The sequence below is a fragment of the Schistocerca serialis genome, chromosome 8 (assembly GCF_023864345.2).
Source record: "Schistocerca serialis cubense isolate TAMUIC-IGC-003099 chromosome 8, iqSchSeri2.2, whole genome shotgun sequence".
Taxonomy (NCBI): domain Eukaryota; kingdom Metazoa; phylum Arthropoda; class Insecta; order Orthoptera; family Acrididae; genus Schistocerca; species Schistocerca serialis.
The window spans coordinates 507,347,142-507,363,374 of NC_064645.1; the positions used below are offsets into that span (position 1 = coordinate 507,347,142).

Genomic DNA, 16,233 nt, shown 5'->3' on the forward strand with positions numbered 1-16,233 from the left:
GGCAGCTTTAGAAGGGTTGAATGACTCTGGTGGATTTGTTACTAAGGTGACGCGCAACGACGGTCACTGAGCTCGCTCATCCCCTCCTTTTAGACTGGCGGTTCCTCCTCTCTAAAATCTGGTGGTCCATTCCGCATTACACAGGGGTATGCGGATTCTTCTGATCAGATCGTTTACATTTGACGAACACTAGTAGCTCATCGAACACGTTCTATAACAGAATAATTTTATATGGTTGTATAATGACAGCTGTGCTTTCCTTCGTATTCTCTGTAACAAATCATGCTGTCATAATATTTCATGTTTGCACAACGCACATTTTCGTTTAGTTCAATTTATATTACGTATTACTTTGCCTCCGATGAAAACCACATCTTGGGTAGGTACCTTCACATTTTTATTTCTTCTACCAGAACCTGTATTTCTTTTCCACATGTCTCCTTAAATCATGTCTACACCTTTCAATCCCTGCCTCCCTTCCATGTCGTATCACTCTTATTCTGAATTCAGACTACAGTTCGAAGTTGTAGACAGCTTTTGCTCCAAGTATTTTACTCTGATAACTTCGGAAAACCAAAGAGCGTACTCTAGCGAACAAATAACATAAAATTTATTCGTTCAGCGCAAGTGTTACTCAAAATACGAAACAGCAACTCTTCTCAGTCATGTTTTTTGGGAAATATTCGGGAGATCAACACTCTCAGCATCTTCTAAGCAGATTGAGCGACGCAGACAACGAAGAGGGCATTTTATACGACCCCGTAGGTCAGCCTCCTCACTATGGCTCTCCAATTAACTGTTATATTTTTGTACTGTAATTCTGTCACAGACGTCCACTGATTTGAAAGAGCATTTGAACAGAATGATAGTTTCTTTAAATGAATGAAACAAAACAGAAGTTGTGAAGTGTTGTCGATTTACCTTAGTTGACATTGAAAGAATAAGTATAATGGATAAGACTCTGAAAGTACTAGATGAGGTTTGCTCTTTGGGCAGCAAAATAACTAACGAAAATCGATGTAGAGAGTATATAATACGCAAACTGACAATAGCAAGAAAAGATTTCTGAAGAAGAGAAATTTGTTAACACGGAATATCAGTTTAAATGTTAAGAGAATTTTTCTGAAACGTGGACGATAAACAGAAGAGATAAGGAGAGAACATAAACTTTTGAAATGTGGTAGTAGAGAAGAGTGCTTCGTTTGAGTAATTAACGAAAAGGTATTGAATGAATTTGGGGACAAAATACCTTTTGTGGCACAAGTTTACCAGCATACCGCTCTTCGGACTGCTGACGACGACAAAAACAACACGTTTCTATAAATGTGTATACAATACAGTAAGAATCTGTACACAGATTTGAACATGAAGGATTAAACTTTTCTTAAATTTTTTGTTTTTATTTTGGCATATCAGCAGTATTCATACAGCTGTGATCATACTTATCTGGTATATAAGGTTTAACACACTGAAAGTCAACGTGAACATTGGGTTTAATACATTACACAGCATCATAAATAACCCCGGGGTACTGTAGCATCAAATTAGAAGTTGACCTGTTCTTCCAACAAAAAGTCATATAAAAGGCGATAATCTTTCAAGCAGAACTGTGCAATAGTATGTCGGCAAACTGCAACCGATGGTGACCAGACGTAGGAGTTGCCTTGTAGCGTTGCGTCTGATCGTGCAGCCAAAAAGGATGTGATTCGCGTCCTTTTCTTCACCACAGTCGCATAATAGGGATGCAGCCAGACTAATACGAGGCAGATAACAGCCATGGTTGGATGTGAGGTGGCTAATAGTGCTCGTGAGTCTTCTGGAGCATAGATCTTTGTCAAATGGTTCAAATGGCTCTAAGCAATATGGGACTTAACATCTGAGGTCATCAGTCCCCTAGACGTAGAAATACTTAAACCTAACTAACCTAAGGACATCACACACATCCAAGCCCGAGGCAGCATTGAAATCTACGACCGTAGCAGCAGCGCGGCTCCGGACTGAAGCGCCTAGAACCGCTCGACCACAGCGGCCGACCCGATCTTTGTCGTTCCAGAATTTAGGAATCGCAACGGGGTTAAATTACCGTTATTTTTTCCGTTATATTTGGAAGTCTCTTTCCATTCTGTGTTCCGTGTGTTGGAGATTTTATCCGTGCGACGACTGGGCGTTGTTGTCCTCATCTTCATTTCATCAGCCGGCCGCTGTGGCCGAGCGGTTCTAGGCGCTTCAGTCCGAAACCGCGCGACTGCTACGGTCACAGGTTCGAATCCTGCCACGGGCATGGATGTGTGTGATGTCCTTAGGTTAGTTAGGTTTAAGTAGTTCTAAGTTCTAGGGGACTGATGACCTCAGATGTTAAGTCCCATATTGCTCACAAGGGAACCTCCCCATTGCACCCCCCTCAGATTTTGTTATAAATTGGCACAGTGGATAGGCATTGAAAAACTGAACACAGATCAATCGAGAAAACAGGAAGAAGTTGTGTGGAACTATGAAAAAAAATAAGCAAAATGTACACACTGAGTAGTCCATGCGCAAGTTAGGCAACATCAATGATGATGTGAGCTCACGAGCACCGTGGTCCCGTGGTTAGCGTGAGCAGCTGCGGAACGAGAGGTCCTTGGTTCAAGTCTTATCTCGAGTGAAAAGTTAATTATTTTTATTTTCAGTCAATTATTATCTGTCCGTCCGTCCGTCCGATGCGAGGTAACTGCGCCGCAGTATGGGGACGCTACACCTAAACGGAAAAATTTGAAAACCTTAAAAACATATGTTTTGACAGAACACAGGGAAAACTGTGCATCTGTGAAACTGTTGCATTTATTTGTTGCAGTTTATGTGACAAACTCTTATGTTTTCATCACTTTTTTGGGAGTGATTATCACATCCACAAGAGAACCTAAGTCGGGCAAGGTAGAAGACTCTTTTTACCCATAGGCCAAGTGTACAAGTTAGGTGGGTCGACTACATATTCCTGTCATGTGATGCACATGCCGTCACCAGTGTCGTATAGAATATATCAAACGTGTTTTCCTGTGGATGAATCGGTTGACCTGTGACCTTGCGATCAAATGTTTTCGGTTTCCGTTGGAGAGGCACGTCCTTTCTTCTACTAATCGCACGGTTTTTAGGTGCGGTCGCAAAACACAGACACTAAACTTATTACAGTGAACAGAGACGTCAATGAACGAACGGACAGATCATAACTTTGGCGCAAATAAAGAAAGAACACTTTTCACTCGAGGGAAGACTTGAACCAAGGACCTCACGCTAGCCACGGGACCACGGCGCTCGCGATCTGACACAATCCATGATGTTGCCTATGTTGCACATGGACTACTCAGTTCGTATATTTTGCTTATTTTTTTCGTAGTTCCACACAACTTCTTCCACTCTGCCAACTTATAACTAAATCTGAGAGGGGTGCGATGGGGAGGTTCCCTTGTCAGAGCCATTGAACCATTTTTCATTTCATCATCATCCACGCCCAAGTCGCCAAAGTGGCGTCACATAAAAAGATATTCCCTAGGCGACCGAACAGTTTATCCCAGATGTGGTCTCCCACCAATAGTGCAATACGATCATTTCATTTCCAAATGGAGCCTTTCGTGTTGTGGTGTTAGTAGTAGCCTACGCGTGGGACAGTACTGTATACTGTGGTGGTAAAGGTCATGCCTCCTTACATCGTGTCGAACCTCCTTTTTCCCGACGTAGTCCATCAGCTCGACGAGGCATGGACTCAGCAAGTCGTTGGAACTCTCATGCAGAAATACTGAGCCATGATGCCTCTATTGCCACCCGTAACTGCGCAAGTGTAGCCGATGCAGGATTTTGTGCACGAGCTGACCTCTCGATTACATTCCATAAATGTTTGATGGAATCCTTGTCGGGCGATCTGGCTGGCCAAACCATTCGCTCGAATTGTCCAGAATGTTCTTCAAACGAATCGCGAACAAATGTGGCCCTCTGACATGGCACATAGTCATCCGTAAAAATTCCATCGTTGTTCGGGAACACGATGTCCATGAATAGCTGCATGTGGTCTCCAAGTAGCCGAACATCCAGAGGACCCAGTCCATTCCATGTAAACACAACCCACACTATTATCTAGTCACCGTCAGCTTGCACAGTGCTTTGTTGATAACTTGGGTCCATGGCTGCGCCGGACTCGAACCCTACCATCAGCTCTTACCAACGGAAATCTGAACTCATCTGGCCAGGTCACAGTTTTCCAGGCGTCTAGGGTCCAACAGATGTACTCACGAGCCCGGGAGAGGCGTTACAGGCGGTGTCCTGCTGTTACCAAAGGCACTCACGTCGGTTCGTCTGCTGTCATAGCCCCTTACTGCCAGATTTCGCCGCCCTTTCCTAACGGATGCGTTCGTCGTATGTCCCACATTGATTTCCGTGTATTTCACGCAGTGTTTGTTGTCTGTTAGCACTGACAACTCTACGCAAACGCTGATGCTCTCGGTGGTTAAGTGAAGGCCGCCGGCCACAGCGTCGCCCACGCTGAGAGGTAATGCGTGAAATCTGGTGTTCTGGACACACTCCTGTCAGTTAGCATCTCGACATACTGAATTCAACAACGATTTCCGAAACAGAATATCCCATACCCCGTTCAAAGTCTGTTAATTCCCGTCGTGCGGTGATAATCACGTCGGAAACCATTTCACATGAGTACAAATGACAGCTCCGCCTATACACCGCCATTTTATACCTTGTGTACGCGATACTACGGCCGTCTGTGGATGCGTATATTGCTGTTCCATTACTTACCTCATTTACTGTAACATCCTTCTGTATTCTGAAGATACTGTCCGTGTGAATTGAGTTTCCCCGCAAAAATTATTCCGTAATTCATTAGAAAATGGAAATATGCAGAATAAACTAATTTCTTTACTTGAAAATCATCTGTAGCGGGAATCAAGCGTGCAGCAACAGTAGCTGAACTAAGGCACTACATTAATTGTACTCATTACTTTTTCCAATTTAGATTGTGATCTGTTTGTTATCTGAAAACCTTAAGATTTCTATTTGTTGTATCTTATGGTTTGCGGAACCTATTTTTAAGCTTGTGGGTTTCTAAAAGATGTATTAAACTGCATGTGCTGAGTCTGGTCAAAATTCAGTGATAATCCATCTGCCTTGAGCCTTTAGACGATATTTCCTAATGTTGCATTGGCTATTTTCCTGCACTTGTATCATCTACAAAAACGAAACAACTGCATATCTGAAACTGCGAGTGAAAGATCATTTTATGTATAACAAAAATAGCAGGGGACGCAAAATATTCTTGTGGTACACCATGTGTGATTGCTGAGTGCCTATTGCCATGCGATTGATACGGAACTTTTACCAATTACTTTCTGTCATACACATAAGATAAAAACCACTAATCTGCTGTGTCTGCTATTCTGTAGTATTTTGCGTTGGGATATCCATGATTCACCTGATCAAAAGCATTAGCCAACTCACAAGATATTCCCAGTGGCAGTAATTCTTATTTACTGAATATAGTAAATTATCTGACAAGAGAAATAGTCTGTTCAGCTGATAGTCTCCGTCTCTAATTATAGAGTCGTCTAAAGGACATCAAATTCTCTTGCCCATTAGGTAGGAATACGTGGAACATTTTTATATTGTCTGTCCCCGATAGTATGTCATTTCCTTCACAGTTTCTTTCTAATGAAATTCTGGATGCCTCAAAGTTAAAGATGCAAAAAAATGGTTCATATGGCTCTGAGCACTATGGGACTTAACATCTGAGGTCATCAGTCCCCTAGAACTTAGAGCTACCTAAACCTAACTAACCTAAGGACATCACACACATCCATGCCCGAGGCAGGATTCGAACCTGCGACCGTAGCGGTCGCGCGGTTCCAGACTGAAGAGCCTAGAGCCGCTCGGCCACCCCGGCCGGCAAAAGATGCGAAAAACTGATAACAATTATAGCAACAGCCTTTTATTGTATCGCAGAGACAAATCTTATAATATTAGGAAGACAACATTAATCAAGTTAGCGGGTAAGGTACGAAAGAAGGTATAAAGAATAATGGAATATTTCTTGTAGCAGATTTATGTTATCAGAAACAACAGTCGTCTGCTTAACTGTTCAAAATTTTGCTGTCACAGGTAGCGGCACACACCACTCAAATGTTGGATATCACTGCTACAAATTACGTGTATATGTGGAATCTTGTTTTTGATTTCAGGATACCTGAATATTATGACGAACTTACCATACAACGTACAGAAATCTGACGTGTTTCCTTCACTGGTCAAAATTATGTACGATTTACACTATGTGACGACTGAAGGTTACAGTTGCTTTCACATTCAAAGAAAAGCACATCTGCTTGTATTACAAAAAATAAGCATTAACGAAAGATACTGTGATTGCCCTGGACGCCAGCGCAGTATCTGTCATTATTGTCGGCAAGTGTAATTTGTTAGCTGTATGGTTTCTTGAGTAAGTTTCTTGCTATAAAGGATTCTGTATTCGCTCAAGACAGGCCCGAGAACATTTTCAGGCATTAGCTGTAGCGTTCACGTCCAGCACTGCAGTGTGTGCGAAAAATTGAAACTACTGCATGGTTTGCATTCCGTCTGAAACTGTACATCTGTCTCCCTTTGTCTGGGTGACCCGGTTGCAAAATCGGAGGGAAGGCAACAACGTACCATCCGCAGTAGGGCCACACATAGTGAAGCATTGCGGTGTTCATAGTAGCCTTCGGGCTCATAGCTACATTACTGAAATAAATGAGCCATTTTTATTAGTGGAGCAGAAAAATTAGACAACTAGTTCGGTGTTACCGACATTTTACTTCCGAGACGGAAACTGCGGAACTCAACCTTCCAAATTTGTTTTTCCGTGATTTAACAGCTGTTAAATATACTACGGTGCCATATCTTATGGGATTTATCTGCAGCTGATTTCGGATGTGATTCAAAGTCTGCAACCATTTCCATATACACACTGATTGGCTGATCAAAACAAAATAAAGAAATAATGAAGTATTTCCCTTCAAGTTCCAGAGTGATATCTTCATCGCTGTGTGTGCAGCATATTTAGTTTGCCTACTGCTACTCATTCGATACTACCTTTTCCATTGTTAATGCAGTGTCCGACCATTGCGTTAAAAGCCCCGGAAACAGCAGACTTTCAGCTTCTGAGGTTTATTTTACACCTGCCAGAAGCTGAGAAGCGGCCACTGGAGGTAACGTGTGTTGCTGCGGGAAGGCCCGATCCCCGCCAGTCTGTCCCCCCACCCAGAGTTGCTGCTCCCTTCTCCTCTCTCCCTCCCCGCCATGTCGTTTCTTCTTGCCTGTGGCCGGCAAACTCTCACGCTCAACCAGCTTACGGTTACCTGCTCGCCGGCGGACCAATGGCAGCGCTGGAAGCAACAGGTGCTACGACCAATAGGCGTAGATACCGGCCCAAAGAGCTCCGCCCGCAAAGATATCCACATCGGACGGAGCGGGCTCAGCTTCGCGTGATTGTGCCACTTACGGCTTTCGAAATATGTCATAGAAAATATTCCTAGAACAGTAAAGTGTTCTTTAAATATTGAAAAATACGATGAAAATCCAAGTAGCTGGTTTTAGCTACCACGTTTGATTTCATTGTTTGAAAAACATTCAGAAAGTGTAGAAAACCCTTCTTCTTTCCTTTGCCATCTCCGTATATCTTCCGTTGTTTAAGTAGCAAATATTTCTCCTTTTTTTTAAATCACGAAGTTGCAAAAGTATGGAAATAATCAGGCGGTCGTAACCAATTTAAGCAACTGAATGTATCACATGTAAAATCTAGGACTGAAGATCATTTTTCAGTGCCTTCTTTTCCAGTCTGTTATCTCTTAATCCTTTTCCCTCATTTCAGCAACGTAAGTGCATTAACCCCGCTTGTGGAATCTGTAACGCGCTTCGAAATTGTACGACTGGCTGGTGATCATTTCTTACCGGAGCGTATAGAGCGGAGCATATCTTTGACGTGGACTCTTTGGCTCACCTTTCCTACCTGGCTCAGCAGTCTTCGCAAGACTTTCGGCCGAGCGTTTAGTTCCGAAGGTGTGCAGGCACAGACTCAAAGTAATTTTCAAACGGTGGATCAACTTAGTCATTCAATATCTAATTCTCCTGTGTTCCTCAATAAATAACTGTTTTTCGAAGTGACATGTAATTTTTGTGTTTATATACACGTGCACTGGATGTCGAGTGTTTGCTGTAGTGTGTGTTAACGCAGACGAGAAGTTAACTTCATCGGTGCTTTGTATCTAAGTCATTTATTGGGTGTGCGTATGTGTGAATTAGTCAACGTTTCGTCTCGAAGCCGTATAAATTGAAAAGTGCTGTGAAGAACTTGTGATATTTGTGTAAGAGCTGCCGCCCATTTCGTAGCATGTAATGCAGTATTTCGTCGCAGCTTGGCACCTGTGTAACATGGTGAATATACCTTAGTTGTACCGTACCAGTTTTATATGTAGTCCTCTTATGTATATTTTGCTCACACTTACTAAGGCTCGATTTCTCATTACGTTTACCGATATAAGCGGTTAAACATAATCTTCTAAATTGCGTTTTCCCGTTCTTAATTGTCGTCCACGCTGTGTAATAGACTCTTAGGACTTCACTTTCCAATTTACATGTGACCGTTAGAGCATCCTAAATTTACTTTACAAGTTAATCCTTGCGGCGCTGGTTAAATTGTACTTCCGGTATGCAGAAGTACGTGTTTGACTCCAACGTGTAAAGATGCTATGCCGGACACGGAGTGTTAAGTAAATAATTTACACTAATATCTGGCAGGTGACCACTGTGTTTCCTGTTTAGTGCATTTATGATATTAGATGTGTGCAATGAAATGTCGCTCGGAAGTAATAGATTCCGATGAATTATTACTGAACCGTATGATATACCGTCCTTGAGACCCTCCTATTATAGAGACCACCGCTTACTTTTAGTCCTTAAGTTTTGCAACTGGTGTCATTTCTTCACGCAAGGAACTAGGAATCGGCTCAGATATCCATAGCTACCTAGCTGTAGTTTTGAGGTACAACATAAATTTTAATCTTGCCGTATTTTGTTGTACCCGTATTAGAGATACTGTATTGCTGCCGCTTGCCATTACCACAGATTCTGAAACGTATTCCTGTAAGTTATACTACCGTTAGACTTTGGGTTTCAGACAATTTTCAGTCGCTGTGATACCCTGTTGGTAGTTCCCTTTTAATGTTTTTCCTAACCTATCGGTGTTTTCTGAAGTGTGCTCGTTGCAGATGACAAGTTTGTTTCCTATTCGTATTGTTAGAAAACTACTTTGAACAAGGAAAGAAAACGTGTGTAAGCTGAATACGTCACACCATATGGAAACTGTTCGTAGACGTTGGATTTGTCTCCTGGGTACACTATCTCAAGCCTGTATCATCTTTTACGTATAAGCGCCAAGCAACCTAACAAACTTGAAAATACTCGTGAGCTGGTTTGTTAAGTTTCAAAAAAGTGGAATGCGTACTGTAGGCGTGATCGCGTCGGTGAAGTTCACGCAGAGGACGTTGGCATCGCTTCAGTGGCGCCGCTCGGTGTGTGGTGGAACGGCGAATTCCATCTGGTTCCCCTGCGTCCGCGATGGTCCAAGTCTCAGTGTAAGGTTGGTGCCGTTTCGTAGAATTTGGTGAGGACTAAGTCGTAACCGCGTACAGTTTTATTTGGCGAAATTCGTTCTTAGGCGCGTCATTTGACATAACGTAGAACCATAGGCTCAGTGTCATAATGTATTACATAGATTCCAAAAAATACATCATTCCACGCTGATCGTAGCGCGGAGGAATGGCAGAACGCATAGAGATTGCTGGTTCTTTTTTATGTAGTATAGTGGTTTTTCTTGTTTCATATTCATTTGCTGCAGAGTGTTTTCCTGCTTCTGATGGCAGCATCTCTGACTAATGGACCAAACTCAGTTTGATACATAAATGAGTTGGCCAGGTGAGCAAATAATGATAAAAAGAGTTGGTCAGGATAAGGAACCGCCAGTCTTGTTCACAGATCCCCTGGGTGTTGTTTTTTATCTGTATTGATCATTAAACTTCCTGGTATGGTAAATATCAAAAAGCAGACAAGACTGAAAAAGTTGTTACGTCACGTGTTGTGCACTGAATAGCAGCGTTGATTATTAATTTTTTTAAAAAAATTCTGGGTCCGTGTTAAGACTGATTTCATGGCTGCACAGTTTCGTATAACTTCCTGCACTCAACTACAAGTTGTAGAAACAAAGGTCTGGCCATCCTTGCGCACTTTGACTGTTGTTGTACCTAGAGCATAATGACAATCATTTGGAGTTCTGAATACCTTACTCTACACACATTAAGTTGTTAGCACTGGTAAAATTCTGATACTGCAAAGTATTCTATGTGTATGTGAAAGTGACTTGGGCGTCACCTGCCGACTCAGAAAACTAAGCTTTATGTGACTGGGACAGTAGTATTAGGGCTGTCTCGTGCTTTCTTACTATGTTGCGAATTCATTTCCTGTGTTTAAGAGTGTAACAGCTAGTTATTGAGATTTAACACGTGTCGGAATGACTAGTCAGCCGAAAATGATACTGAACGTGTGACCATTTGAAAACTCAAAATCATCGTTGGTAGGGGGTGGGGACAGTGACATTCATACTACACTTGACTGCTATTATTCATGGTTGACAAATACTGTAAAACAGCTTCAGTAAATAAGCTATTAGTGTCTCATTTATTGCCGCCATCAGTGTTCTTCATACGTCAATCTCTCCGTGAGCCGTTAATGTAGCAAAACTAGTGATAATCTTAATATGTTTACTAGATATCTTGACTGCACTCTTCTGAAACATTTCACCCGATTTTTATGCACACAGTCGCCGTGAGAAATATTACTAGCTATGAATAACTGATCTGTTTTTCTAGTTTTTTCAGTCGAGTCAAGGTTACTAATTTTTAGTAATCAATGATTTTCCAAGCACACTTTAATTTTATTACCGCCTTCTGTAATGGAATAAGTACTGCATTTACGGAAGACAATGTGGAGTTAAAAATAAGTGTCGAGTATTTTGCGAGGTGGTAGTACCGATCAATACAAGGAAAAAATCAAACTTGGCCTCTAAAATGCGTACCTTAAGTTATGAGCATCTGTTTAGTAGAAGAGTTGTTTCACAGTATCTGAAATGAAAAAGTGCTCATTACTGTTAGTTATGAATGTGTATTGGACTTTTTTCCCTTATTTGGTGGGTACTCCGAAAACACGAGGCACTTTATCACCCTGTGTATTCCTACCATTCAACGAATTTCATAACTCAAGTGTTTTTTTTTCATCTTGTTTACAAATAGACGATGTAGCTTTCCGCGGTATCTACCCGATCTATTTTCCAAGTGAATAAAAATGTAGAAACCCCTGTAATGTTTGTGTTTCATGCATTCTTTCTATATTTTGATAAATTGTTATCTAGCCACTGATAAAAGTTCTAAAAGTCTCTGTATCTGCCTACTGTCGGATATCTCTTCATCACCTCCTTCGGCTATTGCTGATTCACAAGAATAGTGCTGAAGAGGTAGTCTTGCCGTCCCATGTAAGCTGTGCCGTAGCCAGTAAAAATACGTACAATTTGCGAGTTAGCTGGGGAACACTTGCTGTTGCTGTATCTCTCTTACGTAGCATTTCACATGCATGAAGGTGCGTTGCTGGTGATAACATTGTTTGAGCTCATGCCATTGCAAATCTTCATATAGTTACCAAATTTGTGCTTCGTTTCCCTATGATAAAAATATGATGTGCTAATTGGTAGCTGGCTAACAGCCGCCAAGCTAGAACAGCCTTCTCCTTTTTTACCGTGCTGCCCTATACGAACCAGGGATTTGTGGTCTAGTTCAAACGCACGTAGGCCTACTACGATAATTAATGAACCTACCGCCTGGCTGGGAGAATTACAGACTACGAAATAATCTTCGTGCGGATTCATGTCCTCGTTTTAGTAATCATTTCGTGGTTCTTGTCGTCGGGCAGATCGTGACTTGGGCTTCAGCAGACGACGCTGTTCACACTCTGTATTTGTTTCCCACAGCCCGTTGCATCTTTCGCTCGGTAAATAGTTAAAATTTTGACCTTCTGGTAGGGCCTCACGGTAGTTTCTCACTTTTCGTTTTTACTAACTGTGATTTGCACCACACATTTCTGACTTACCCCATTATCTGACGCCTTGCAACATCTAAAATTGTGATAGAATTAGTGCCACATCTCAACCTCTTTCGTTGCTACAGTAGTCAGTTTGTTTATTGCCATGTGTCCTGTGTTCATAGCTGCCAATTTTCCCTACCGTCATAAAAGTGAAGACGCACAGTAGTAGTCTGACAAATTGCATCGTTATTTACATCATTTACAGACTGCATTGGTTTAGAAAACAGTTTCGCACAACGTAAGTATTGCGCATGGTAAATAATTTTATTGCGTGATATGCAGACGTATTGATTCTTCTTGCATTTTTTAGGCGCATAGTCGAACTATACTTCACTACGTTCTAAGCAGTTATCTTCCAGACAGGAAGCTGATTAATTACCTCTTAATTATGCATAGCCTTAAAATTAATTGTAGGTTCTAAAACATAGGCGTCAGAGTGATAGAGGCTTATAATTTTAGTCTGCGTGGCCCTGAAAATTCTTATTGGGGTACTACTGTTCTGTATATGCTTTCTCACTCGAGAAGTGAAATTTTCGATGCATGTTCTATGATATATTGTTTTCAGTGTTTATTATGCACTGTAAAAATTACTGCACCGGTAGTTCCAAGAGTCGCCAGGTGTCTTCTTCTGTTGTTCCTGAAGATTTTACAGCTTTGTTATGAAGGTAAATGGAAGGAATCATTGCAAGTAAAAAATACGATCTCTGTTACGTCGTGATTCAATAAAAAATACGTTTGACCCCGCATCATCATCCAAATCTTGTGTAAATAATGTGTGCTCTAGGGTAACCACCGATTACTTCGGTAGCTACTACTATATTTATTGACGAGGGCAACAGAAGCCGAGTAGTCGATATTACAAGTAAAATCTAAGTTGTAGTTGACATAATTAAAGAGAAGTCCCTACTTTTTGATACCTTTCCTAGTAGCGGGTTGGAGACCATCATTGATTTGATTTAATTTGTTCAACCAGGGATCATTTCGCAATGATATAGGAATTGTTGTTATAATGCAGTGAAAAATACATAGCTCAAAATACACATTAGTAAAGAATATATAGTATGATTTTATGAGGATTGGAGAGGTATTAGGCAGCGGAATATTCTTCTGCTCTCAAGAATTTTAAATAGTGCGGCAATATCTGCGGCCATGATCATATCCACGTTTTCTTTCTGCTTTCTTTAACTCGTGAACTGTACGAACCACCTATACTTTTCGCTTCGAAATATGTCCAAACTAGGCTGCTGTCCTATATTTGATTCTGGATAAGATTTAAAGATGTGACCCATCATTGGTCACATGATCCTGTGCATGGGATCTTCAGAATGTTTCTGTACATTCATATTTCAGATATTTTATCTTGCCCGTGGATGAGTTTTTGATTTCCAAGATACTACTCCATATGAAAGTGTCGAAAGTTGCTGCATGTTTTCTGAATGTTTTGAAAAATGAAGAAAACCGCAGGACAGTTATATATCGACGATCTTTTTTTGGGTACATGACCGGTTTAGGAACAGTTAGTTACATCATCTGGTGTAAAAAAATAAAATCACTTTTTCATCTACTATCATCACCCGAATGTTGTGACGGAACCAAGGGTTCCGTGTCAAAAGAGTAAAGGGGACAAAAATTCCTTAACAGCCGTTCCCCCTTGCTGCGCGACCAGCAACACAATCAAGAAAACTATGTAATAGTAAAACACTAGCCGGGAGAATGACCTCAGATGATTGATTTTATTTTTTACACCAGATGATGGAACCGTAACTGTTCCGAAACCGGTCATGTATCCAATAAGAGATTGTAGATTAAGCAGCTGTACTGCTGTTTTCGTTTTTCAAAAAGGACTTTCACAGTTGCGGCTGCCCCATAACAACAACTCTTAATCTGAATGTGATGGATTGACTTTGTTGTCGGTAAATACACTGTCTGCGTTAGTAACTTAAGGTGTGGCCAAGGCTTACACAAATTTATTTTGTGCTTAAAAATGTTATAATTATCAGCCGTTGCAAAGTGCAGACATTTGCGACGTAGTTCCAACGCGGTTGCTGCGTTGTGAATAGATGAACAGAGTCCGTTGCTCAATTAGAAATATTTTGTAAAACACAAAAAAGTTCCCACCGTAGTCGTTGGTATTACTGGTTAAGGATAACGATTAGCCTGTACATGAATAAGGTATTTAATTTCTGATGGAAATCATTGAGACGAAGTCAAATGTCTGTTGGCGGCGGACTTGGCGGATGTTCGGTTGTGACCTTGATGAAGGTCCCGTGCAATGATTCGCGATACTTTGACACCAAAATCTGGTTGACTGGGCTTGTATTGAAAGCAATTGACTACACGAAACTTCCCAGCAGATTAAAGCTGTGTGCCGGACCGAGACTCTAACTCGGGACCTTTGCCTTTCGCGGGCAAGTGCTCTACCAACTGAGCTACGCAAGCACGAATCACGCCCCGTCCCCTTCTGCCAATACCTCGTCTCCTACCTTCCAAACTTTACAGAAGCTCTCCTGCGAACCTTGCAGAACTAGCACTCCTGAAAGAAAGGATACTGCGTAGACATGGCTTAGCCACAGCCGTTGCAGAGGGAAAATCTCATTTTGGAATTGACTACACGATTAACGAGACACAATTGGCGTCCAACAGTTCACTCAAATACTCAGGTGTAACAATGGGAGGGAGTAGGAAGAGAAATGATTGCAGGTTCAGTCGTAGGTAAAGCAGTTAACCGTTAATACGCTTGGAAACAGCGATGTGTCAAAGAGAGAGATTGCTTTCAAGGCACTTGTACGGCTTACGATGCGGTACAGCATAGAGTGGTGCGCATATCAGATGGGACTAACAGCGCGTAAGGAGAGTAAATAAAGCAGTGAGAGCAGCACGAGTGGCCGAATAGGCTTGTTTGAATTGCTGGGGTATAAAAGAATTTGCTATTAAAAACTGGAGCAGCACACACACACTTGTTTTGATGTACTCCTCCCATTAGTCTGTCTTGTGTAACCCGCATCCTTTTGCATCTGTGCACTGTACTCAGGTCTCCGTCCCACTGCCCCCACCCCCATCCCTTTCTCCCTACACACGCTCTTCTTTCAACAACCAGATTTCCATGTCGTCTCAGATGTGTCCTATTGACGTATCCTTTTAATCGAGCTGCGCCATAAACTTTCTCCCCAGTTCGGTTTAGTACCTCGTCAGTAATTACTCGATTTACCCATCTCATCTTCCTGAAACACCAGATTTCAAATTCTTCTAGTTCCGTCTCGTGTCTATCATTAACGTTTTATTTCCATATAATGCTACACTCGACAAATACTCTCAAGAAAATACGTCGTGACACTTCAATTAATATTAGACATTAACATCTCTCTGTTAACTTTCCCATCGTATAGTGTCCATGGAAAGCTCAAGGGTTTCCAGTCGGACGGCAGCATTTAAATGCGGCGACGTTTCAGAGACTGTCTTCTGGCGAATATCACAATCTTCGAAACGTCTCGATGTTTCAGCACTGCCTCTTGGCTGGTAACTCGAGTGCTTTTCATCAACATATCTGTGTCAGAAAAGTTTTTCTTGCTATGCCCTCTTTCCATCTGATGTATTCAGTTATTTTCGATTCAAATAGCCAACATTCTGCACTACTTTCAAAGTTTCATCTCCTGATGTAATCGTCAGCATCAGCGAAGTTCTTTCAGATACACACCATCAGCCTTGTTTTACTTCTGTTTATCGTACAGCCTCTTTTCAGAACCTTATCCGTTCCGTTCAGCTAACCTTCAAAGTCCTTCGCTGCGTCTTACAGAATTGCAATATAATCGGTTACCACAAAGGTTTGACTTTTTCTCCCTGAACTCCAATTCTCTGTCCAAAGTTCTCCTTGGTTCTCTTAACTGCTTGATCGATGTACGGTGTGTGAATAACATGATACTCTACAGCTCTGTCGTATGCATGTTAATCGTGAAGGCGTACAAAATTTCGGAGGTTCAGGTTTTTTTTATTTTAGTCGTTAGATAGCCTTGGGCTTCGGTGGCCAGATATACAGTA

At 41.6% G+C, this 16,233-nt stretch overlaps 1 protein-coding gene across 6 annotated transcripts in view; it reads left to right on the forward strand.

Moving 5' to 3' along the window:
* The window catches only part of LOC126416387 (RNA-binding protein fusilli), a 489,380-nt gene that overhangs the window by 36,656 nt on the left and 436,491 nt on the right, over window positions 1–16,233 (forward strand). For 5 of the 6 annotated variants that reach the window (XM_050084075.1, XM_050084072.1, XM_050084076.1 and 2 more), the window contains exon 1: window positions 8,047–8,445. The exons of the other annotated variant lie outside the window; for it this stretch is intronic. The gene's annotated coding sequence lies outside the window, so the exon portion shown is untranslated. Of the gene's footprint in view, window positions 1–8,046; window positions 8,446–16,233 lie in introns of those variants that run through there. 6 annotated transcript variants of the gene reach the window in all.